Below are 23,840 nucleotides of genomic sequence, written 5' to 3'. Positions count from 1 at the left end.
GAGCGGGAGAGGGAGAGAGAGCGGGAGAGGGAGAGAGAGCGGGAGAGGGAGAGAGAGCGGGAGAGGGAGAGAGAGCGGGAGAGGGAGAGAGAGCGGGAGAGGGAGAGAGAGAGCGGGAGAGGGAGAGAGAGCGGGAGAGGGAGAGAGAGCGGGAGAGGGAGAGAGAGCGGGAGAGGGAGAGAGAGCGGGAGAGGGAGAGAGAGCGGGAGAGGAGAGAGAGCGGGAGAGGGAGAGAGAGCGGGAGAGGGAGAGAGAGCGGGAGAGGGAGAGAGCGGGAGAGGGAGAGAGAGCGGGAGAGGGAGAGAGAGCGGGAGAGGGAGAGAGAGCGGGAGAGGGAGAGAGAGCGGGAGAGGGAGAGAGAGCGGAGAGGAGAGAGAGCGGGAGAGGGAGAGAGAGCGGGAGAGGGAGAGAGAGCGGGAGAGGGAGAGAGAGCGGGAGAGGGAGAGAGAGCGGGAGAGGGAGAGAGAGCGGAGAGAGAGGGGAGAGGGAGAGAGAGCGGGAGAGGGAGAGGGAGAGGGAGAGAGCGGGAGAGGAGAGAGAGAGCGGAGAGGGAGAGAGAGGAGCGGGAGAGAGGGAGAGAGAGAGCGGGAGAGGGAGACAGAGCGGGAGAGGGAGACAGAGCGGAGAGGGAGACAGAGCGGGAGAGAGCGAGGAGACAGAGCGGGAGAGGGAGACAGAGCGGGAGAGGGAGACAGAGCGGGAGAGGGAGACAGAGCGGGAGAGGGAGACAGAGCGGGAGAGGGAGACAGAGCGGGAGAGGGAGACAGAGCGGGAGAGGGAGACAGAGCGGGAGAGGGAGACAGAGCGGGAGAGGGAGACAGAGCGGGAGAGGGAGACAGAGCGGGAGAGGGAGACAGAGCGGGAGAGGGAGAGAGAGAGAGAGAGCGGGAGAGAGAGAAAGCGCAGGGATATGGGGAAGAGATAGAGAGCGGTGGGGGGGGGAAAGAGAGAGAGAGAACGGGGGAGAGCGCGCGGGGGGGAGAGAGAGAGAGAGAGCGAGAGAGAGACGCAGTGGTTAGAACTGCAGCCTCACAGCTCCAGGGTCCTGGCTTCGATTCTGGGTACTGCCTTTGCAGAGTTTGCAAGTTCTCCCTGTGACCGCGTGGGTTTTCGCTGGGTGCTCCGGTTTCCGCCCACAGCCAAAGACTTGCAGGTTGATAGGTAAGTTGGCCATTGTAAATTGCCGCTGGTGTAGGTAGGTGGTAGGGAATATGGGGTTACTGCAGGGTTAGTGTCAATGGGTGTTTGTTGCTTGGCGCAGACTCGGTGGGCCAAGGGGCCCGTTTCAGTGCTGTATCTCTAAATAAAATAGAGAGAGCAGGAGACAGGGAGAGTGCGAGATCAAGATCTCTCCTCACAAATGGGATCTATCTGGAATTCTCTGCATCGCTACATCAAGTGTGCAGGCAGACAATGTCTGCTACTGCAAGCAAAAACCATGCCAGGTAACTCACTAAATCAGTGTTCAACATAGAGTTGGGAAAGACTAAATCAGTGTTCAACATAGAGTTGGGAAAGTAAGTTAATACATTAGTTTCCTCATTTAAAGCTTATTCACAAAAATGCACATTATTGTTATTTTGATGAACAGTAAAATAAATTTCTAATACGTTTACCTTTCCGAAAGTTGTTCACCTCCAGCCCCCTATGTAGGACAACATTTAGAATGTTGCCCCTAATGCATAAAGGCTGGACACTCCTGATCTATACTATCAGTTCTAACATCCTGAAAATTTCCAGGTTGTCAGAAGGGATAGAGAGATGCAATAAATGCTTAATGGCACAGATCTAAAGAGTGTGCAGGGACAGAGGGACCTGGGGGTTTATATGTATAGATCATTGAAGGTGGCAGGACATATTGAGAACAGTTAGCAAATAATATGGGATTTTGGGCTTGATAAATAGAGGTATTGAGTGCAAAAGCAGGGAAGTTAAGGGGAACTTTTATAAAACTCTGGTTCATCCAGTTCTGATCACCACACTTTAGGAAGGATGGGAAGGTCCTTGAGAGGGTGTCGAGGAGATTTACCAGAATGGTTCCAGGGATGAGGGAATTTAGCTACAAGGAGAAGCTGGGATTGTTCTCCTTGGAACGCGGGACTGGGAGCTACTTACTGGGGGTGTGGAGGCCAACACCGGATATTTCTGAAGCCTCCCTGCACATCCACCAGCTTCATTCCTCCCCTGCACTCGGCGATTTCTCACCCACTGAGGATCTGACACGACTGCTTCCGTCCAGCTCGAGCACCTTCACTGCCTTTGATTCTGTGAGCAACTCGTGCAATAAAACAAAAGCAAAGTCCTGCAGATGCTGGAAATCTGAGAGAAAAGGAGAAAATGCTGGAAATACTCAGCAGGTCTCTGTGAAGAGAGAAACATATTTAATGTTTCAGGCACATCAAACAGCTGGTGCCTGCAGCCTGGAACTCGGAGTGCGAGGAGGAAGAATGAGGAGAGACAATATAGTCCAACACTCACAGCAACCTACAATCCACCGACATTACCGGGATAGGGAGACAGAGTTTAGAAACACTCAGCAACACAACTCCAGTAAAAGATCCCAGGAGGAAAAGGGGGAGCAGTGTGTGTACCTGCCCTGATATCCCCCTCCCCAGACCTGTCAGTCAAACCCCCCACTCCTCCCAGTCCACAGCTCAGCCTATCAGCTTCCTGCACCTTGAGCCAGCCCTGCCCAGGTGTGGCCCAGTCCAAGGGGAGTCTTTGTGGAAGCAGGGAGTGGGGGAGGGGGGACCTCCTGCCCTGTGCTGTGTCCCAAATGGTTCCTCCCTCCCCCAGGCCCCTTTATAACTGAGCTCAGTTTCCCGCAGCTGCCGCCCGCTCGGTGCAAACACAGGACCGGGAGTTTGTTATTGGGGGTGTTGAGGCCTACACCGGGTGTTTCTTAAGCCTCCCCGCCCACCAGCCGCCACTTACCGGCTGCAGAACCGTCTCTCCGCCGCCTTCACCCTCTGGCTTCAAACACTGGTCCGCAATGCGCCTGCGCACCCGGGACTTAATCTCTGACCTCACAATGTCTGGGTGATTAACAACAGCTCCGGACCAATTGGAAAAGGGGGCGGGACAGGAGGACAGATTCTGCGCAGTTCCTCCCTCATTTGCTTCTCTTTGAAAGCCCGAGGATGAATCCATCAGCATCCGGGACCTGTCAGCCCGCAGCTCCATTAGTTCCTTTTCATAAAACTGTCTCATTCCCTTTGAAATGTTTCCATTAAACCTGCCTCCACCACACTCTCAGACAGTGCATTCCACACATTAACCACTCGCTGGGTGGAAAAGTTTTTCCTCATGTTATTTTTGTTTCTTTTCCCAATTACTTTCAATCTGTTCCCTCTCGTCCTCCATCCTTTCACCAGTGGGAACAGTTTCTCTCCATCTACTCTCTTTGACCTGATGCCATGAGACATCATGGGGTCCGGAGCCCATGTTGAGGACGTCTCGGGGAACTCCCTCCTGACTGTATAACACTGTGCCGTCACCTCTGCTGGGTCTGTCCTGCTGGTGGGATACCTAGGGATGGTGATGTCAGTGTCTGGGACATTGTCTGTTAGGTATGATTCTCTGTCCAGACCTCTCATGATTTTGAATACCTCGACCAAATCACCTCTCAGCCTTCTCTTCAAGGAAAACAGCACCCTTTTTCTTTATCATAATCTCTACCTCTTTTATAATCCAGGGAGCTCTGGATTTATTTGCCTTACGTTTCCACTTCGAGGTAACATATGTTAACTGTGCCCGAACTGTATTTTTTTGAAGGTAACGCATTGTTCAGCTATCAGGTTTCCTGGCAACTTTTGAATCTCACTTATTCAGCCAGCTCCATTCTTACGCCATTGAAGTTGTCTTTCCCCCAGTTAATTACTGTTTCTCTGGATTGTTCTTTGTCCTTTTCAATAGTCAGCCTAAATCTTATGCCTTCTGGGGCAAAACAATGGCATGGTGATAATGTCACTGAACAAGTAATCCAGTGGCCCAGGCCAATGCCCTGGGGAGACAGGTTCAAATTCCACCACGGCAGCTGGTGGCATTTGAATTCAATTAATTAATAAGTTCAATTAATTAATAGAAAAAATCTGGAATTAAGAAATCTAGTCGCAGAAATAGTGCCGTGAAACTATCATCGATTGTCGTAAAAACCCATCTGGTTCACTAATGTCCTTACCAGGTCTGGAATACATGTGACTCCAGACCCACAGCAATGTGGTTGGCTCTTAACTGCCCTCTGAAATGGCCTAGCAAGCCACTCAGTTGTTAGGGGCAATTAGGGATGGGCAGCAAAGGCTGGCCTTGCCAGCGATGCCCACATCCCATGAAAGAATAAAAATACAATCTCAGGGAGTGGATGTCAGGGTGGCTGGAAATGAGTAATTATGAGATTGTCTGTTGCCTTCTTTAATCTTGACAAATATATGAATAGGAAGGGAATAGAGGGAATAAAAACAAGAAATGCTGCAAGCACTCAGCAGGTCTGGCAGCACCTGTGAAAGGAGAAGCAGAGTGAACATTTCGGGTCAGTGACCCTTCTTCGGAACCTTAGGGTCACTGACCCGAAACGTTAACTCTGCTTCTCTTTTCACAGATGCTGCCAGACCTGCTGAGCTGTTCCAGCATTTCTTGTTTTTATTTCAGATTTCCAGCATCCACAGTATTTTGCTTTTATTTTCGGGAATAGAGGGATATGGGCCCCGGAAGTGCAGAAGGTTTTAGTTTAGGCAGGCATCAAGATCGGCGCAGGCTTGGAGGGCTGAATGGCCTGTTCCTGTGCTGTTCTCTGTTGATACAATGATCAATCTCCCCTACTGATACTTGATCCACTTGGCCCACCTCATTGTCAAGAACCAGGTCTAGGAATGCCTCCTTTCTCATTAGACGAGCAACACACTGCTGTGTAAAATTTTCCTGAACAACTCGAGGAACACTTGTCCCTCACTGCCCTTTACACTACTACTATCCCACTATATGTTTGAATAATTAAAGTCCCCCATTATAACTACCCTATAATTTTTGCACCTCTCTGTAATTTCCTTGCATTATTTTTCCTCCACGTTCTTCCCACTAGCTGGTGGCCTATAGACAACACTGAGCAATGTAAATGCACCTTTTTTGTTCCTTCGTTCTAGCCAAATTGATTCTGTTCTGGACACTAATGGGACATCCTTTTTCTCCAACACAGCAATGTTCTCATTAATCAATACTCCGCCACCCCTTTCCCTTTCCTGAACACCTTGTATCCAGGAATATTTAACACCCAGTCCTGCCCTTCTTTGAGTCATGTCTCTGTTCTCGCCACAAGATCATATTTGCACATGGCAATCTGCACGTGTACCTCACCAATCTTATTAACCACACTCTGTGCATTCACATACATACACATTAACCCTGATTTAGACTTTATTACTTTCTCCCTGACTCTGATCCCACCTGAGAACTTGCTATTCCCACTCAAGTGCTATCTATCTCCCCCAGTATTCTGTGCACCTTGGTGTTCTGTCTGATATTTTCCCTGGTTGCCATACCCCTGACAAGTTACCAGTTTTGCTTCCCTCCAATTGGAACTCCCTCTCAGGTTTCCATCCCCTTACCAATCTAGTTTAAACCCTCCCCAACAGCACTAGTAATCTCCCTGTGAGGATATTAGTCCCAGTCCTGCTAAGAAGCAACCCGTCCATCTTGTACGGGTCCCACCTGCCCCTGCACGAGTCCCAGTGCGTCAGAAATCTGATGTCGTCCCTCCCACACCAGTTCTCCAACCACCTGTTCAATCGGTCAATTCTTGTATTCCCATGCTCACTTGCACATGGGAGTAGGAGTAATCCTGAGATAACTGCTTTTGAGGCCCTGCTTTTTTAATCTCCTTCCTAGTTCCCTAAAGTTTGTTGTCAGGACCTCATTTACCCTTTCCATCTATGTTAATGGTGCCAACGTGGACCACGACCTCTGGCTGTTGACCTTCCCCCAGATAAATGTCCTGTAGCCGTTCCGTGACATCCTTGATCCTGGCACCAAAGAGGCAACACACCATCCTGGAGTCCAACCTACGGCTGCAGAAAGACTTCTGTGTTCCCCTGACTAATGAATGCCCCATCACAACTGCTCTTCCACTCTTCCTCCTCCCCTCTTGTGCAGCTGAGCCACCTGTGGTGCCAAAAACATGGCTCTGTCTGCACTCCTCTGAGGAACCATCACCCTCACCAGTATCCAAAATGGAAAGCCGATTATCAAGTGAGATCATATCAGGGGACTCCTGCACTACCTGCCTGGTTCTCTTAGACTGTCTGTCGGTTACCCATTCCTTATCCTCTTTCATGCTTCTAACCTGTGGTGTGATCACCTCCCTAAACCTGCTATCCATGTCGTTCTCTGCACAGTGACTCCAGCCACTGCTCGAGATCCAAACCCTAGAGCTCAAGCTTGTGCAGCCGGTGACACTTCCTGCAGATGTGTTTGTCTAGGACACATGGTGCGTCCACGACATCCCACATGTCACAAGCTGTGCTTTGTACTCAGCCAAGCTGCCGTGCCAGACCTTAACTTAACCGACTATTTAGAAGGAGAATATTTGACCAGTTACTCACCAACCAGCTTCTTCCACTGCACAGAAACAAGAACCAAATACTGGAGGACTGAAAAAGTAGAAAAAAAAGGAGCACCTCCTCTCCCCTTCACTGAACTCACCACTCAGCAAACACATACCTCCAGACTCTGTTTACAATCTGCACTCCTTATCAATCTTTTAGTCATTCTTTACTGTTTTTCTATATTCTGTCCAACATTCTGACCTGCCACCCATCTTTGTGCAATTCCATTCCTTTAATTTTGATATTAACTTTAACATTTACAGTAAACCATGGTTAGTGAGTCCTCCCCACTCCGAATCCTGTTCATACTGAGAATCCCAGGGTGGAGAACTGGGATATCCTGTCTCAAAACAGTCACAGAGACACAGCATCATTTACAGCACAGAACAAGGCCATTTGGCCCATCAATTCCATGTCAGCTCTCCAGGGAGCAATCCACTCAGTCCCACTGCCCCACATCAGCCCAAAGCCCTGCAAGTTTATTTCTATGAAATTTTCCCTCAATCTCCTTTGCTCCAAGGAGAACAACCCCAACTTCTCCAACCTACCCTTGTGAACTCTCTGCTGTGTCAGCAGGTGTGATAACTGAGTGAATCCCTTCCTACACACTGAGCAGGTGAACGGCCTCTCCCCAGTGTGACTGAGTTAATGAATATCCAGCTTTGATGGAGAACCGAATCCCTTCCCACAGTCCCCACATTTCCACGGTTTCTCCATGGTGAGGGTGTCCTTGTGTCTCTCCAGGTTGGATGATCAGTTGAAGCCTCGTCCACACACAGAACACGTGTACAGTTTCTCCCCGCTGTGAATGGTGTGATGTTTTCTCAGGCTGTGTAACTGGTTAAAGCTCTTTCCACAGTCAGTCACTGGAACACTCTCACTCGGGTGTGTGTGTCTCGGTGCTTTTCCAGTCACACTGATGTTTGAAATCTTTTCCCACAGGCAGAACAGACAAACATTTCTCCTTCTACATTCTCAGTCCGATGATATTCAGGTCCTGATGAATCGAGTGTTTCTGTCAGATCTTGATGTGATGCTTGGTTTGAATTTCCCGTCAATAAATACTCCCATTCTAATACCCTGTAAAAGGAGTTTACAAAAGTCAGCATTGTCAGTCCAGGGTAGAAATTCAGAATAGACAGTTCTAGTTTCTATGGAACATTCTTTCCTCTCTTGTTTCCCCCAAACATGTGGTCCATTCAAACTAAAAGAAGCCAAATTAAGCAACAAATTGTAACAGAAGCAAAGGGAACCTTCCCAACTAAACCAGAACATTGCTCCCAGTGTCCACGAGACACTCCGTATCCTGAGGTGTCCACCGGTTGCAGAAGGCCACCCTGGCACAGACAAGACCACGGAAGACAGGGCAGCAGCTAAAGTGACACCCCCACTCCCAACATGGTCCCTGTACATCCTGGACCTACACATTGTTTCTCAGCCTGAGCGAGAGAGAGATGGAGAAGGTGAGAACTGAGTGTTCAAATATACAAACCTGGGTGGGTTTGGGGTGGATGAGGTGAGGGAGAGGAGGGCATTGGGGGGACTGGGGGTTTTGGAAGGGCATGTGATCGAAAGGGCTGTGGGTGTGGGTGGAGTTTTAACCAGGCCCAAGAGCAGGTCCCAGAAAAGATCCTCCAACCTCCCCACCCCACCTCCACACCGAGTGGCCAGAGAATAGGAGAATGGGGCTAAACTGTAACCAAGGCCATTGATAAGGTCACACTAGGCAGACTGGTCATGAAAATAAAAGCAAAGCAGCAAGTTAGAGCCAAAATTGACTCAGAGGCAGGAAGCAAAGGGTAATGGTTGATGAGTGTTTGTGTGACTGGAAGGCTGTTTTCAGTGAGGTTCTGCAGGGATCAGTACTGGGTCCTTTGCTTTTTGTTCTATATATCAATGGTTTGATTAAAAACTTTGCAGATGATACAAAAACTGACCATGTAGTTGATAATGAAGAAGAAAGCTGTAAACTGCAGGAAGATATCAATGGACTGGTCAGATGGGCAGAATAGTGACAAATGGAATTCAATCCGGACAAGTGTGAGGTAATGTATTTGGAGACAGCCAACAAGGCAAGGGAATACACAATAAATGGTAGGATATTGAGAAGTATAGAGGAACAGAGGGAACTTGGAGTGCATGTTCATAGATCCCTGAATATGGCTGGGCAGGTAGATAAGGCGGAAGGGATACTTGCCTTTATTGGCCAAGGCAGAGAACATAAGAGCATGGAGGTTACTCTGGAAATGTATAAACCACTGGTTAGAACACAGCTGGAGGACTGTGTACAGTTCTGGTCACTGCACTGTAGGAAAGATGTGGCTATATTAGAGAGGGTACAGAAGAGATTTACGAGGATGTTGTCTGGATTGGAGAATTTACGTTCTGAGGAAATATTGGATAGGTGAGGGTTGTTTTTTTTGGAACAGAGGAGGCTGAGGGGAGACCGAATTTAAGTGTAGAAAATGATGATGGGTCGAAATAGAGTGGTTAGGAAGGACCTATTCCCCTTGGTTGAGGGGCCCATAACCAGGGGCATCGATTTATGGTAAGAGGTAGGAAATTTAAAAGGGATTTGAGGGGAAATGTTTTCAACCAGAGGGCAGTGGGGATCTACAACTCACTGCCTGGGAGGGTGGTAGAGGCAGAAACCTTCAAAACAATTAGTGCCCGAACCTACAAGTGTATTATTACGACCAACCGCTCAAGTCAAAGCCCCCCAATCAAAATATACAGTTTTGATAGTGGTGGGAGAAACACACTGTTGATTCAGTCCTGTCCCTCACAGATCGCCTGATATTTTAAACATTCCAAATTAAGGAAAGATCCAGCCAAATTGTACCATCTATTAACCCCCGAATAAGGCAAACCAAACCAGGTGTCTTTAGATCAACGAATTAAGTGTTTAATTCGAAAAACTAACTTCTTAAACACTACTAACATATAAACATTTTAAACAGAAAAAATAGTGTCTTTGCATATTTACGCTCCTGCTGAAGTGAAATCTTCCTAAGTGGAATAGTCCAAGGTTGCTTGAAGTCCTTACAGCCGTCTGATTGGGGGTGGGGGGGGGGGGGGGTGGTGGGGGGAGAAAATAAAACAGTAGAGCAGTTCATAGTCTAGTTCAGCAGTTGAATTGATGCTGTTCTTCTCCAGCGATAAATTTCAACAATTACAGTTCAGTAGTTAAAGGAATTGGTTATCTTCTTTTATGAAATTAATCTGACTTGATATAAAAAAAATTTTGAGAGTATAATAATTAGGGTCTAAATAAACCAAGAGAGAGCTCTCTTTTCCTTCAGTATATGCTGGATGATCATCTGTGTCTGTCTCTGTTAACGGTGTCTCAAATGCTAGTTTTTCAACCAGTTTCAAATGTCAATTGGAAACAATGTACCTCTCGATCTTCAGACTCTGAGTGGCTGTATCCCGGGGCAACGAGAATACATTCTTTGACTCAGTCTCTGGAGCTTGTTGCCTTAAAGCAGTACTGTTCCTTTTCCAGCCTTAAAGGCACACTGCATTCTTCCTAGAAAAAAAATACAGGATCATAACACGATGGACCAACAGCTGGAAAGGAGGATTAGGCTGGATGGCTCAGCCAGCGAGGGCACGCTGGGCCGAATGGCCTCCTTCCGTACTGTAAATTTCCAGGATTCTAAGTTGAGGAGCAGCCCATTCAGGTAATGATACAGGGGCTGTAACCTCTCACACTGAATATATACATGGCCCATGGACTCTTCAAGGCTGCAAACATCAGATGCAGCCTGAGAGTGGGTGAAGCTGCTTAAAACCCTATTGTCCAGGATGCCCCATCTCCTGGGCACTCGGACCCAGTTGGAAACAGAATTTGTCAGGTCCCGTTTGCTCTCTGTGCCCTCACCAAGATGGCTGTGCTTGCACCCTGACCCCGCCCTGTCCACGATGGCAGCCAGTGACCCCTCTCCCCCGGACCTGTCACCATGAGGTAAACACGGGGCCTCTTGGCCGACCAGTCCACCCAAGGCTCCAATTCCTCCCCTGTACCCACATCTCCTCTCACCTCCCGAGCCACCTGGTCCATCTCAGTCCATCTCCATTACCTACGCTGGACATGCTCAGTGCACAGTTCGATCCCACGCCAATGCACTCAGCCCCTGTGGTCATTGAAAAGGGACTGACCCTCATCACGGGAGTCCTGGGTAATGAATCCTGCACTGAAAGCTCCAAATATTGAATGGATGATTTTGTGTCATCCCATTGAGATCAGGGTCAGAGAGACAATGGAGAAAATTATTAAATAAATTATACAGAAACCCGAGTGCCCGGGACATCAACTATAGTGTGAAGTACACTGGGAATTCTGTTCTTCACCCACATTTGGACTCAGGAATTAGAGGGATGTTTTCATAACTTGTAGTTGACACCAAACTGGATGATAGAACTAATAATGAGGAGGAGTGCATTGAAATCCAGGAAGACAGAAACAGGCTGGCAGACTGGACAGATAAATGGGAAATGAAATTCAACATAGTGAAATGTGAACTGGTTCATTGTGGGAGGAGGAATAAGGAGGCCAGTTATTGGTTAGAATGTAAGAAATTAAATGGAGCAGAGGAGCAAAGAGATCTGGGAACAGAGTCACATAAATCACAAAAAGGAGCAACACAAGTGGATAAGAGAGCAAAGAAAGAGTTGATGTTCTTTTCTAGAGGAATACAATGTAACAGCAGGGAGGGAATGTTAAATTTATAGAGAACCTCACTAAGAAGGACTGTGAGCAGTTCTGGTCTCCAGATTAAAAAAGGATATTGAAGACTGAAGAAAGTGCAGAATAGATTTACAAAGATGTCACCAGAGAGGATGTTACTATCCAGCAAGATTGAGCAGGCTGGGGATCCTTTCTCTGGAAAAGAGAAGACTAGGAGGAGATCTGATAGAGGTCTTTAAAATTATCAGTCAGTCAGAACAAGGGGGCAGCAATATAATACAGACATTAACAGGTCAAATAGAGAACTTAGGAGGAATTTCTCTACTCAGAGAGTGGTGAGAATGTGGAACTCACTGCCATGTGGAGTGGTTGAAGGTGATAACAATGATGTGTTTAAGGGGAGGCTCAATACATTTATGAGGGAGAAGGGAATAGAGGGATATGGGGACAGAGTGGGACAAGGTAATCAGATTGGGAGGAGGCTCATGTGGATTATAAACAGCAGCACAGACTAGTGGGGCTGAACGGCCTGTTTATGGGCTGTAATTCTGTGTACATTCAGCCTGGGTGGATTAATGCTCAGGTTCACTGGGCCCAGGGGTGGATTAATGAAAGTTATGGCTCTAAGTTTTAGACGATGCTGCCGAGTATTGCAGGTGATGGAGAAGAGTTTCTCTCTCTCTACCCTATCAGTTTCAATTAATATCTTGAAAACTTTGATTAAATCACCCCTTAATCTTCTGAATTCCAGGGACTACAACCCTCACAGTGAGGTGAATCATTCTGGCAGAAGGAATAGGGAGAGGCAACATACACTTAATGGTACAGTTCTAAAGAGTTTGCAGGGATAGAGGGACCTGAGGGTTCATGTGCAGAGATCACTGAAAGTGGAAGGATGTATTGAGGGAACAGCTGGCAAAGCAAATGGGATCTTGGGCCTCAGAAATAGAGGTATTGAACACAAAAGGAAGGAAGTTTTGCTGAACATTTATAAAGCTCTGGTTAGGCCACAACTAGAGTATTGCATCCAGTTCTGGTCACCACACTTTCGGAAGGATGTGAAGGTCCTTGAGAGGGTGCAGAGATTTATCAGAATGGTTCCTGAGATGAGAGAATTTAGCTACAAGGTTAGGTTGGAGGAGCTGGTGTTGTTCTCCTTGGAGCAAAGGAGATTGAGGGGAGATCTGATAGAGGTGTTGAAAATGATGACAGGTTTAGATAAGGCAGACCAAGAAAAGCTGTTCCCATTAGCTGATGATACAAGGATTAGTGGACACAGATTCAGGTTTTGAGATACAGGAGGGATGTGAGGAAGCAGTTTATTTACACAGTGAGTGGTAATGACCTGGAACTCACTGCCTACGAGGGTGGTGGAAGTGGAGACGATCAATGATTACAAAAGGAAATTAGATGGACACTTGAGGGAAATAAACCTGCAGGACTACGGGGATAGAGTGGGTGAATGGGACTGACTGGATTGTTCTACAGAGAGCTGGGATGGAATCAAAAAGATCAATGTCCTCCTTCTGTGCTGTAATGACTCTGATTCATTTGTGTAATCTCTCCTCGTAATTTAACCCTTGGAGTCCAGGTATCATTCAGGTAAATCTACACTGCACTCCCTCCAAGGCCATTATATCCTTCCGAAGGTGTGGTGCCCAGAACTGAACACAATACTCCAGGTGTGGTCTAACCAGGGCTTTGTGTATCTCAGTGCTTTTCCACTCTCACTGATACCTGAAATCTTTTCCCATAGACAGAACAGACAAACCTTTCTCCTTCCACATTCAAAGGCCGATGATATTCAGGTCCTGATGTATCGAGTGACTCTGTCAGATCTTGATGTGATGTTTGGCTCGAGATTCCCCATCTGCATATCCCCTGCTTCTAAGCCCCTGTAAAAGGAGTTTACAAAAACCATCACTGTCAGTCCAGGATAGAAATTCACAACATACTCTCCTCCTGCTTCCTGGCCCAGGATGACTGTGCATGCACCCTGCTGTACATTGTCCTGAGGGAGGCCACACACCAGCCTGGATTCACGTCTGCGGCTGCAGAAACGCCTGTGTATTCCCCTATCAAATCTCCTATCACTATTGCTCAGTCAGTCAGCTTTGTGACCCTCTGTGAAGCTGATCCAACTGTGCTGCCATGGCCTTGACTCTGGCTGCACTCCTTAGATGAACCATCACTTTCATCAGTATTCAGAACTGAATACTGGTTGGAGAGTGAGATGCACTCAGGGGTCTCCTGCATTCCCTGCCTGTTTCTTCTTGACTGTCAGTTGGCCACCCATTGCCTCTCTCCCTGCATACTCTTAAGCTGCAGGGTGACCATATCTATAAACGTGCTATCCACAAATCTCTCACCTCATGGATGCACCGCAGTGACACCAGCTGCAGTTCATGCTCCGAAAACCGGAGTTCGAGCTGTTGCAACTTGTTTTATCTTCATCCATGTGATGTGGGTGTTGCTGGCTCGGCCAGTATTTATTGCCCATCCCAAACTGCCCTTGACAACTGAGAGGCTCGCTCGGCCATTTCAGAGGGCATTTCAGAGTCAGCCACATTGCTGTGGATCTGGAGTCACATGTCGGCCAGACCAGGTAATGACAACAGATTTCCCATTAGTGAACCAGATGGATTTTTTAATTGCAGATTTATTAATTGAATTTAAATGTCACCATCTGCCGTGGTGGGAATCAAACCCATGTTCCAGTGACATTACCCCGATGTCACCACCTCCCCCAATGATACTTCCTACACAAATGGTTATCTGGAGTTGGCACATTACACAGGATGTGCACTCCAGAGGTCGGAGCAGCCCCACCATTGGCAGGAATTTGGGACTTGTAACTGCAAAGGCTTTTGTCATCAAAAAGGACTGTGTAATGTATCAGTGTGGTGTGAGATAGTCAAGTGTTGAATAAGTAAAGAAAATATCTTTGTAAATAGCTGTCACCACAATTTACAATCAAAGTGCTATTTAGATAATTGTGGATTTCTTTTAGTTTAGTTATTAGAACAAAAGACTTAAAATGTGAAATCTAGTGTAATTTATTAGTGTGGTCTGGGGATTCATATCTCATTTTTCATATTGACAATCTGTGAGGTCGGAACAACTGGAAAGTGGGATGAACAGATACAATGGGCAGAATGGCCTCCTCCTGTGCTGTAAATAGAGTCAGAGAGTTATACAGCACAGAAACAGGCCCTTCGGCCCATCGTGTCCGTGCCGGCCATCAAGCACCTAACTATTCTAATCCCATTTTCCAGCACTTGGCCCATAGTCTTGTATGCTATGGTGTTTCAAGTGCTCATCTAAATACATGGTTAAATGTTGTGAGGGTTCCGGCCTCTACCACCTCTTCAGGCAGTGCTTTTCAGATTCCAACCACCCTCTGGGTGAAACTTGTTTTTTCCCACAAATCCTCTCTAAACCTCCTGCCCCTTACCTTAAAATCAATGTCTCCTGGTTATTGACACCTCCACGAAGGGAAAAAGTTTCTTCCTATCGAACCTATCAATGCCCCTCATAAATTTGAATACCTCAATCATATCCCCCTTCAGCCTTCTCTGCTCTCATGAAAACAACCCCAGCCTTTTCAGTCTCTCTTCATACCTGAAATGCTCCAGCCCAGGCAACATCCTGGTGAATCTCCACTGCACCCTCTCCAGTGCAATCACATCCTTCCTATAGTGTGGTGCCTCGAACTGTACACAGTACTCCAGCTGTGGCCTAACTCGCGTTTTATAAAAGCTCCACCATAACCTCCCTGCTCTTATATTCTATGCCTCAGCTGATAAAGGCAAGTATCCCATATGCCTTCCAAACCACCTTATCTACCTGTGCTGCTGCCTTCAGTGATCTATGGACAAGTACACCAAGGCCCCTCTGACCTTCATTACTTCCTAGGGTCCTCCCATCCATTGTATATTCCCTTGCCTTGTTAGTCCTCCCAAAATGCATCACCTCACATTTCTCAGGATTAAATTCCATTTGCCACTGCTCTGCCCATCTACATCGTCCTGTAATCTAAGGCTTTCCTCTTCACTATTTACGACACCACCAATTTTCATGTCAACTGCGAATTTGCTGATCATACCTCCTATATTCACATATAAATCATTAATGTACACTACAAACAGTAAGGGTCCCAGTACCGAACCCTGCGGCACACCACTGGTCTCAGGTTTCCACTCGCAAAAACAACCCTCGACCATCACCCTCTGCCTCCTGCCACGAAGCCGATTTTGGATCCAATTTGCCAAATTGCCCTGGATCCCATGGGCTCTGACCTTCTTCACCACTCTCCCAAGTGGGACCTTATCGAAAGCTGACTGAAATCCATGCAGACTACATCAACTGCTTTACCCTCATCTACACACCTAATCACTGCCTTGAAAAATTCAATCAGGTTAGTTAGACACGATCTCCCCCTGACAAAGCCATGTTGACTATCCCTGATTAATCCCTGCCTCTCCAACTGGAGATTAATCCTGTCCCTCAGAACTTTTTCCAATATTTTCCCAACCACTGATGTTGGACTCACTGGCCTGTAAGTACCTGGTTTATCCCTGCTACCCGTCTTGATAATGGCACCACATTCGTAGTCCTCCAGTCCTCTGGTACCTCTCCTGTGACCAGAGAGGATCTGAAAATTTATGTCAGAGCCCCTGCTATCTCCTCCCTTGCCTCACATAACAGCCTGGGATACATCTCATCTGGGACTGGGGATTTATCCACTTTTAAGCCCGCTAAAACAGCTAATACTTCCTCACTTTCAATGCTAATATGTTCAAGTGTATCACAATCCCCCTCCCTGATCTCTCCTCCTACATCATCCTTCTCCATAGTGAACACAGATGCAAAGTAATCATTTAAAACCTCATCTATGTCCTCCGGCTCCACACACAGATTGGCACTTTGGTCCCTAATGGGCCCCACTCTTTCACTGGTTATCCTCTTGCCCTTAATATACTTAGAAAATGCCTTAGCGTTTTCCTTGATCTTGCCCGCCAGTGTTTTTTCATGCCCCATCTTTGCTCTCCTAATTACTTTTCTTTGTACCCCCCCCCCCCCGCCACCCCACTACACTTTCTATACTCCTCCAGGTCCTCTGCTGTTTTCAGCACTTTGAATCTGGCATAAGCCTCCTTTTTTTTTCTGATCCAATCTTCTATATCCCTTGACATCCAGGGTTCCCTGGACTTGTTGGTCCTACCCTTCACTTTTACGGGTACATGTTGCCTCTGAACCCTCACTATTTCCTCTTTGACTCCCACTGGTCTGATGCAGACTTTCCTACAAGTTGCTGCTCCCAGTCCACTTTGGCCAGATCCTGTTTTATCATATTGAAATCAGCCTTCCCCCAATTCAGTACTTTTATTTCCAGCCCGCCTTTGTCTTTTTCTTAGCGTTATGGTCACTATCCCCGAAATGCACCCCCACTGACACTTCTACCACTTGTCCAGCATCATTCCCTAGGATTAGGTCCAGTACTGCGCCTTTTCTTGTTGCACTTTCTCGGTACTGGCTCAAAAAAGTCTCCTGTATATATTTTAAGAATTCCGCCCCCTTTAAGTCTTTTACACTCAGACCATCCCAGTTGATATCAGGTTAGTTGAAATCCCCTAATATTATTACTCCATTATTTTTACACCTCTCTGAGATTTACCTACATATCTGCTCCTCTATCTCTCCCTGACTGTTTGGAGGCCTGTAGTACACTCCCAGCCAAGTGATTGCCCCCTTTTTGTTTTTAAGTTCTACTCATCTGGCCTCATGTGAAGAACCTTCTCAGATATCATCCCTCCTTACAGCAGTAATCGACTCCTTGATCAACAGAGCAATGCGACCTCCTCTTTTATCCCTTCTCCTGTCACACCTGAAGATTCTATAGCCTGGAATATTGAGCTGCCAGTCCTGCCCTTCTCTCAACCATCTCTGATAGCAACTACATCATAATCACATGTGCTAATCAACGCCCTCAATTCATCTGTCATGCATTAAAATAAATGCAATACAACCTTGCATTTGTCACTTGTGCCTTAACAGGTCTATATTTGCTCTGCCTAACAGACTGACTCAGTTTCTCTTCTATATTTGACTGAGCATCACCCGCTCCTATACCTCCACTCTGTATCCCATTCCTCTGCCAAATGTGTTGAAACTGCCCCCAACAGCACTCGTAAACCTCCCGGCAAGGATGTTCATCCAACTTGTACAGGTCCCACCTTTGCCAGAAACAGACCCAGTGATCCAGGAAGCTAAAGCCCTCCCTCCTGCACCATCTCTTCAGCCACGCATTCATTTGCTCTTTCCTCCTATTCCTATACTCACTAGCATGTGGCACTGGAGTAATCCAGAGATTACAACCTTTGAGGTCCTGCTTTTTAATCTGCTACCTGGCTCCCTCAATTATTGTTTCAGGTCCTCATCCTCTTTTTACCTCCGTCATTGGTACCAATGTGTTCCACGATCTCTGACTGTTCACCCCCCCTTCAGAATGTCTTGCAGCCATTCCGTGACTAACTTGACCCAAGCACCAGGGAGGCAACATACCATCCTGAAGTCACGTTTGTGGCCACAGAAATGCCTATCTGTATCCCTAACGATAGAATCCATTATCAGTATAGTTCTTCCAGTCCTTTTCCTCCCCTGCTGTGCAGCAGAGCCATGCGTGGTAACACTAACTTGGCTGTTGCTGCTTTCCCCTGGGAGGTCATTCCCCCCAACAGTATCCAAAGTGGTCTATCTGTTTGAGAGGGGGATGGCCACAGGGGACTCCTGCACTACCTGCCTGTGCCTACTACTCCATCTGGTGGTCACCCATCTCATTTCTGCCTGTGCAGCCATTACCTGCAGTGTGACCACCTCTCTAAACGTGCTATCCACAACGTCCTCAGCATCGCGGATGCTCCACAGTGAATCCACCCGCAGCTCCAGCTCCGTAATGCGGGTAGTCAGTAGCTGCAGCTGGATCCACTTCCTGCACACATGGTCGTCAGGGACACTGGAAGCATCTCTGATTTCCCACATCGCGCAAGAGGAGCATATCACGGGGCTGAGCTCTCCTGCCATGACTTACCTTTAGATTAATTAGTTACTCCCTTTAAAAAATATTAATTACACTGGAGGCTTGTTCGACTCCAAACACTACCCACGACAATCTAAATTACTCTAATTTAAAAAAAACACACTCTTCGAACTCACTTTATCACTCGAGGTCTTTTTTTAAACAAAAAACAACTTTCCCCTTATTTTTTAAAGCTAATTAAATTGACTAACAGTTGTTAATTACCCAACCAATCACAAACAAAGAACAAAGAACAGTTCAGCACAGGAACAGGCCATTCAGCCCTCCAAGCCTGCGTCAATCTTGATGCCTGCCGAAACTAACATCTTCTGCACTTCCGGGGCCCATATCGCTCTATTCCCTTCCTATTCATATATTTGTCAAGATGTCTCTTAGACGTCGCTATCGTATCTGCTTCCACCACCTCCCCTGGCAGCAAGTTCCAGGCACTCACCACCCTCTGTGTGAAGAACTTGCCTCGCACATCCCCTCTCAACTTTGCCCCTTGCACCTTCAACCTATGTTCCCTAGTAACTGACTCTTCCACCCTGAGAAAAAGCTTCTGACTATCCACTCTGTCCATGTCGTTCATAACTTTGTAAACCTCTATCATGTCGCCCCTCCACCTCCATCGTTCCAGTGAAAACAATCCGAGTTTTTCCAACCTCTCCTCATAGCTAATGCCCTCCAGACCAGGCAACATCCTGGTAAACCTCCTCTGTACCCTCTCCAAAGCCTCCACGTCCTTCTGGTAGTGTGGTGACCAGAATTGCACACAATATTCTAAGTGTGACCAAACTAAAGTTCTGTGCAGCTGCAGCATGACTTGCCAATTTTTATACTCTGTGCCCCGACCGATGAAGACATGCATGCCGTATGCCTACTTGACTACCTTATCCACCTGCGTTGCCACTTTGTGACCTGTGGACCTGTAAGCCCAGATCTCTCTGCCTGTCAATACTCCTAAGGGTTCTGCCATTTACTGTATACCTCCCACCTGCATTAGACCTTCCAAAATGTATTACCTCACATTTGTCCTGATTAAACACCATCTGCCATTTCTCCGCCCAAGTCTCCAACCGATCTATATCCTGCTGTATCCTCTGATAATCCTCATCATTATCCGCAACTCCACCAACCTTTGTGTCGTCCGCAAACTTACTAATCAGACCAGCTACATTTTCCTCCAAATCATTTATATATACTACAAACAGCAAAGGTCCCAGCACTGATCCCTGCGGAACACCACTAGTCACATCCCTCCATTCAGAAAAACACCCATCCACTGTTCCCCTCTGTCTTCTGTGACTGAGCCAGTTCTGTATCCATCTTGCCAGTTCACCTCTAATCCAGTGTAACTTCACCTTTTGCACCAGTCTGCCATGCGGGACCTTGTCAAAGGCTTTACTAAAGTCCATATAGATAACATCCACTGCCCTTCCTTCATCAATCATCTTCGTCACTTCCTCAAAAAACTCAATCAAATTAGTAAGACACGATCTCCCCTTCACAAAACCATGCTGCCTCTCGCTAATAAATTCGTTTGTTTCCAATGGGAGTAAATCCTGTCCTGAAGAATCCTCTCTAATAGCTTCCCTTCCACTGACGTAAGGCTCACCGGCCTATAATTTCCTGGATTATCCTTGCCACCCTTCTCAAACAAAGCAACAACATTGGCTATTCTCCAGTCCTCTGGGACCTCACCTTTAGCCAATGAGGATGCAAAGATTTCTGTCAAGGTCCCAGCAATTTCTTCCCTTGCCTCCCTCAGTATTCTAGGGTAGATCCCATCAGGCCCTGGGGACTTATCCACCTTAATGCTTTGCAAGACACCCAACACCTCCTCCTTTTTAATAATGAGATGACTGAGACCATCTGCACTCCCTTCCCTATGCTCATCATCCACCAAGTCCTTCTCCTTGGTGAATACTGATGCAAAGTACTCATTTAGCACCTCACCCATTTCCTCTGGCTCCACGCATTGATTCCCATCTCTGTCCTTGAGTGGGCCAACCCTTTGCCTGGTTACCCTCTTGCTCTTTATATATGCATAAAAAGCCTTGGGATTTTCCGTAATCCTGTTTGCCAATGACTTTTCATGACCCATTTTAGCCCTCCTAACTCCTTGCTTAAGTTCCTTTCTACTGTCTTTATATTCCTCAAGTGCTTCGTCTGTTCCTAGCCTTCCAGCCCTTACAAATGCTTCCTTGTTCTTTTTGACTGGGCTCACAATTTCCCGTGTTATCCAAGCTTCCCGAAACTTGCCAAACTTGTCTTTCTTCCTCACAGGAACATGCTGGTCCTGGATTCTAATCAGCTGACGTTTGAAAGACTCCCACATGTCAGATGTTGATTTACCCTCAAACAGCCGCCCCCAAACTAAATTCGTCAGTTCCTGCCTAACATTGTTATAATTAGCCTTCCCCCAATTTAGCACCTTCACCCGAGGACTACTCTTATCCTTATCCACAAGTACCTTAAAACTTATGGAATTATGGTCACTGCTCCCGAAATGCTCCCCCACTGAAACTTCGACCAGCTGGCCGGGCTCATTCCCCAATGCCAGATCCAGAATGGCCCCATCCCTAGTTGGACTATCTACATACTGTTTCAAGAAGCCCTCCTGGATGCTCCTCACAAATACGGCCCCATCCAAGCCCCTAGCACTAAGTGAGTCTCAGTCAATATTGGGGAAGTTAAAATCACCCACCCCTACAACCCTGTTACCTTTACATCTTTCCAAAATCTGTCTACATATCTGCTCCTCTACCTCCCCTGGCTGTTGCGAGGCCTGCAGTAAACCCCCAACATTGTGACTGCACCCTTCCTATTCCTGAGCTCCACCCATATTGCCTCACTGTCTGATCCCTCTGAGGTGTCCTCCCGCAGTACAGCTGTGATATTCTCCTTAACCAGTAATGCAACTCCCCCACCCCTTTTACATCCCCCTCTATCCCACCTGAAGCTTCTAAAGCCTGGAACATTTAGCTGCCAATCCTACCCTTCCCTCAACCAAGTCTCTGTAATAGCAACATCATATTTCCAAGTACTAATCCAATCTCTAAGTTCATCTGCCTTACCCGTTATACTTCTCGCATTGAAACAAATGCACTTCAGACCACCAGTCCCGCTGTGCTCAACAACACCTCCCTGCCTGCTCTTCCTCTTAGTCCCACTGGCCTTATTTACTATGTCTTCCTCATTTACTTCACTAGCTGTCCTACTGCTCTGGTTCCCACCTCCCTGCCACACTAGTTTAAACCCTCCCGAATGACACTAGCAAACCTTGCAGCCAGGATATTAGTGCCCTTCCAGTTTAGATGCAACCCGTCCTTCTTGTACAGGTCCCATCTTTCCCTGAAGAGAGCCCAATGGTCCAGATATCTGAAACCCTCCCTTCTACACCAGCTGCTCAGCCACATGTTTAGCTGCACTATCTTCCGATTTCTAGCCTCACTGGCACGTGGCACAGGGAGTAATCCAGAGATTACAACCCTCGAGGTCCTGTTTTTTAACTTAATATTTAACTCCCTAAACTCCCCCTGCAGGACCTCATCACTCTTCCTGCCTATGTCATTGGTACCGATGTGTACCACAACCTCTGGCTGTTCACCCTCCCCCTTCAGAATGCCCTCTGTCCGTTCAGAGACATCCTTGACCCTGGCACCAGGGAGGCAACATACCTTCCTGGAGTCTCTTTCACGTCCACAGAAGCGCCTATCTGTGCCCCTGACTATAGAGTCCCCTATAACTATTACTCTTCTGCACTTTGTCCCTCCTTGCTGAACAACAGTGCCAACCGTGGTGCCACTGCTCTGGCTGCTGCTGTTTTCCCCTGATAGGCCACCCCCCACCCCAACAGTATCCAAAACGGTATACTTGTTCGAGAGGGGGATAGCCACAGGGGATTCCTGCACTGACTGCCTGCCCCTTCTCGCGATCACCCATCTATCTGCCTGCACTTTGGGTATAACCACTTCTCTAAAACTCCCGTCTATGACGCTTTCCGTCACCTTGAAAATTTCCCGTGATATCACTAAGTCCTTTTTTTCCCTCTTTCGAGTCTCAGCGCACGCCGAGAGAGACAGGGAGCCTGTCGCCGCTCTGGATCAGCTTCCTCACAGGTCCACCAGTCGTCGCTCCGCTACCAGCTAAGTAAGGGCGTTGAGCCCCGCTCTTTATTTATAGCCTGCCATGTTTTATGTTTTCTATTTTCTATTGCACAGGATGTTCACTGCAGAGGTTGCAGCAGCCCTGCAATTGCTCCAGCTATTCGGTAATAAACTTGCTACTACTAGCGGCACAGTGGTTAGCACCACAGCCTCACAGCTCCAGCGATTCTGGGTTCTCCCTGTGACCGCGTGGGTTTCTGCTGGGTGCTCCGGTTTCCTCCCAAAGCCAAAGATTTGCAGGTTGATAGGTAAATTGGCGATTGCCAATTGCCCCGAGTGTAGGTAGGTGGTGGGGGAATTGAGGGGATGTGGTAGGAATATGGGATTAATGTAGGATTAATATAAATGGCTGGTTGATAGTCGGCACAGACTCGGTGTATCTCTAAATAAGTAAATAATAAACCTCAATACTTAAAAATAAAAGACGGCTCACCGGCTACTCACTTCCCTTCTATTGGTGTCAGTTAAATCTCGGGAAGCTGCCCCTTATTCTGATGAAAACTGGAATGTTTAATTTCCAGCTCCTTGGACAAACTTCCTAATTTTGGAGAAAGGGAAACAAAGTTACAAAACTTACCAGCCAATCAACTCACAGGCTTCCTGACTCGGTGGAAACGGGAGAAGAAACTGGGAAATGGCGGCTCGGAGAGAGGAGTCGCTGCACCATCACTTTAATGCGGCCCCTCCCTTCCCCCGGGGTTCTCGCCGCACGTCCGCCGAACCCGGCGGCTCTGATTCAGGGCCTGAGAGCCGCTGAAACTCGGTGTGACCGAGGCTGCGCTCAGCTTCCGGGAGAGGCACCGCGCATGCTCCGCGGAGACAGGCGGACTCCGTGGGGCGGAGCCTTCTGACGCCTGCGTGTTGCGGTTCTTGGGGTGGAGATAGGCCGTATTTCTGCGCGCGGTGCATTCTGGGCAGTATAGGCTGCCATTTACCAGTCGGAGAATGGACGGGTAGTTCATGGTTCATACTCAGAAAAATAAAATGGGATAAAGCATCAAACATATATTAATGGCGCGTTTGCTGGCAACGAAACCAAATAGGTGCTGCATCACTGGTACATGCGCAAATGCAACCTCATCGACTGAAACGCAACTGTGCCTCAAGCAGCTGCCAGGAGTAAAGATGGCGCTGCTGAAATTGACACAAAACACGACTTAAATCCAAACCGACTCAATGGTCGCATCCAGGTCCCTGCTCCCTCCCGTGATCGCCGCTTCAATCACCGTATTCAGTTTCATGTTCAATCACAGCTTATCTTCCCCGCTCCCTCCGATGCCCTTTGATTCGTCATTTTCAATGAC

The 23,840-nt window shown here is 47.5% G+C and overlaps 1 long non-coding RNA gene and 1 pseudogene across 2 annotated transcripts; both read right to left on the bottom strand.

The window, feature by feature from the left end:
- LOC137348835 (zinc finger protein 585A-like) overlaps positions 1-2,988 on the bottom strand; it is a 52,983-nt pseudogene extending 49,995 nt beyond the window's left edge.
- Positions 2,989-6,778: 3,790 nt separating this feature from the next.
- On the bottom strand, positions 6,779-23,327 carry LOC137349386 (uncharacterized). 2 transcript variants are annotated; one of them, XR_010969371.1, is made up of 4 exons: positions 23,114-23,327; positions 13,058-13,181; positions 9,583-10,125; positions 6,789-7,676 (listed from the first exon to the last, which is right to left on the bottom strand). It is a non-coding gene; the product is annotated as an uncharacterized lncRNA (long non-coding RNA). The 2 variants fall into 2 exon arrangements; XR_010969370.1 differs by having other exon boundaries at positions 6,779-10,125.
- Positions 23,328-23,840: the final 513 nt, after the last annotated feature.

The sequence above is a fragment of the Heterodontus francisci genome, chromosome 34 (assembly GCF_036365525.1).
Source record: "Heterodontus francisci isolate sHetFra1 chromosome 34, sHetFra1.hap1, whole genome shotgun sequence".
NCBI lineage: Eukaryota > Metazoa > Chordata > Chondrichthyes > Heterodontiformes > Heterodontidae > Heterodontus > Heterodontus francisci.
The sequence above is the reverse complement of the archived record's forward strand: the minus strand, read 5'-3'. Positions and strand labels throughout refer to the sequence as shown.